Genomic DNA, 2,852 nt, shown 5'->3' with positions numbered 1-2,852 from the left:
TTTGTGAAGAGCACAAAGTCATATATGGAAGTATTAAATTACTATTTTGTACACCTGAAACTAATTTAACACTGTATGTTAACTAATTGGAATTAAAATTAAAAAAAAAAGAAACAACATTACTTCTAATGGTAATATCTAGCCTCTCCTTTCTCTCTCTCACTGTGTATCTCTACACCATTTCCCTGTCACCTGATTTTCCTTATTAATAGAAAAAGAGTGGGATCATTGAAGAAATTTTCTAAAACTATAACTGGCACTCTATCTATGCTCTTAGGCTGACTTTCAGTTTTTCAGAGCTGAAAGAATATTGTCTTCTTATTCTTTTTTTTTTTTTTTTCCGCTCTACAGTTTATTGGGTTTATAACTGGACAAAGTCACACGTGTACAAAATGAAGCTCACACTATCCCAAAGCAGAGTAGGGATTGAGGGCTGGGGATCCGTTACTGGCCTTTGGGGGAGCTCCGAGGTGAGGGGCAGCCAACCCTCCCACTCCAGAGAGATGTGGCCACAGGGGAGGGGAGGAAAGGGAGCCCACCTGGCTTTGGTCAGAGAACAGAGAGCCTGGCAAGGGCCAGGGCAGACAGATGGATGGTGGAGTAGGAGCCCCAGAAACCACCCTGCCCAGGGAGCCCAGGGAGCCCAGGGAGCCCAGGGAGCCCAGGGAGCCCAGGGACTGCTCCACCAGTCCCGCTCGCAATGTAGTTGGTCCAGACCTAGACTCAGGGGCTGGTGCAAAGGGAAGGAAGCAAAGCAGGAGGGAGGAGACACTGAAGTATGGTGGCCCAGGGCACCCAGACCCACGGAAAAGGGCGGGTGGGGAGGCAGGCTAGCTGCTACTAGGCAGCTAGCAGCGGGTCTCATAAATGCCACTGCGGCCAATGTAGCGCACCCATTTGATGACATCATGGTCGCTGTAGTTCAGCTTCGGTTCAAACACCTTCAAGTAGTGCACCCTGAGCCCAGAGGGTGCGAATGGCACCTCAAAGTTCATGGAAATGGGGGGTCGAGCCCATTTCTTCTTGTCATTGGTGGGCAGAAGTTCAATCTCAGCGCTGATCTGTGATTCCTTCATGCCTGCCATGCGCTTGATCTTCCACACAATGGCGTTCTCGCTGGCCTTGTACTTGGCCTTCCCCTTCATGCAGATCACCTGTACCCCACTTGTGTTCAGTGGGGTTGGGATCCTCACCTCAATCTTCTGAGCCAGTAATGAAGGCTTGAAATTGGACTTGATGACCACCTTGACCTCCAGTTTGGTGCATCCCACTTCTCGTACTAGTGGGATCACCCGGAAAGGAAGGATGATGTCCTTGGTGGTACGATACCTCATTAGCTCAAACTCTCCATCAGGTGGGATGAAGCTGATGCTGCGTTCAGAGTCAAACTTGCTGAGTCGCACACACTGGTGGAACGTGCAGTCATCGATGGCAATTGATTGCTTCCCACTCTTGCTGGTTTCATCAGCTGTGCCTTTGCCTTGCTTCTCAATGACAATCTTGTCGTTCATCCCAAACTTGCACTCAGGCATGCCACTCAGGTAGCTCTTCATCACCACCCGGCCTGACACATGGGCGCTCAGCACTTGCCCCTGGGGGGACATGAGGAGGTTCACACTCTCCAGCACGTCCAAGAAGAGCTCATTCCGGCGGTACTTGATGCCCTCCCGCCGCCAGCCGATCTGCCCAGTTACCTGGCTGGTGATCTGCGATTGCTCTTCCTTTGTCTGATGCTGGCTCTTGATACCCTGCTGGGTGATGAAGGTTTTCAGTGCGCCTGTCTCTGAATTCTGTGGATAGCCAAAATCCAGGATCTCATCCAGCAGCTCATATATGAGCACAAAATTGTTCTTGATGTTCTCTTCGCTGATCTTGCCAAAGTAGGCAGCCATTACGTCACACATCTTATAGAGGAATTCGAAGACCATGGCAGCATTGACATTCTGCTTGGTGACAGCTGCCAACCAGATGTTGGACCGCTTAACATGGAAGAAACTGGTGCGAGCGATGTTGGTGACGGGGCTGCACACCTGCTGCCGGGCGTGGATAACATTGACCCGAAAAGCATCCACTGCATTCCTCCCGATGTCATCTCGGTAGACCCGGGAGATGAGCACCTCCCCCTTGTGATTATAGATGAATAAGCCTCCAATCATGGCGGCAGCTCAGTCTCCAAGGCCCATCGCTCTGAGAACAGACCTGGTGTCCGCGGCCCCCTGCTCGGCCCGCCGGGCCACTCTCCAGATCCCAAGATCTTGTCTTCTTATTCTTTATGCCTCAGCAATACTCTAGTTCTCAGGTACACAAACACATCAGGCCTGATGGGCTGGCACTATTGCTTGAAATAGAAAATCTTATGGAGTATCTTTTTCTACCTCCTCCACCCTCCTATAGGGTAATTCTTACTATGTCTTGCCAAAGAACTACCCAAAAAGACGCGTGTGTGTGTGTGTGTGTGTGTGTGTGTGTGTGTGTGTGTGTGTTGTGTGTGTGTTTGTGTGTGTGTTTTCTCTATCCTTAATGCCATGGATGAAAAAGAAAGGATTTGCAACATATGAACACTGCTGTTATCCAGATGGTTGCCATAAAAGACAAAAATATTGCTTAGAATCAATAAAAAAAGTTTCTTTCCTGTCCAAATGTCACCACTACAAGTGCCTTCTTTGCTACTGAGTATCCGTTGCAGCCATACTTATTAATAGTTATCATACTTTCTTTGACAAAGGGAGATTATTATGACATTTTTAAATAGTCAGCTACTAGATAATGGAATTACTAGGTCAATGCAAACAAATCACTTTAAATTTTAATATTTATTGCCTTATGAATATGTATTTCTGAACTATAGTTGG

At 48.0% G+C, this 2,852-nt stretch overlaps 1 pseudogene across 1 annotated transcript; it reads right to left on the bottom strand.

The window, feature by feature from the left end:
• Positions 1-324: 324 nt before the first annotated feature.
• On the bottom strand, positions 325-2,250 carry LOC309869046 (AP-2 complex subunit mu pseudogene; annotated as a pseudogene). Its single transcript has one exon. The product of its transcript is annotated as an AP-2 complex subunit mu pseudogene (transcript).
• Between the last annotated feature and the right edge of the window lie 602 nt (positions 2,251-2,852).

This window comes from Mustela nivalis, assembly GCF_964662115.1.
Source record: "Mustela nivalis genome assembly, chromosome: 7".
Classification (NCBI taxonomy): Eukaryota; Metazoa; Chordata; class Mammalia; order Carnivora; family Mustelidae; genus Mustela; species Mustela nivalis.
The sequence above is the reverse complement of the archived record's forward strand: the minus strand, read 5'-3'. Positions and strand labels throughout refer to the sequence as shown.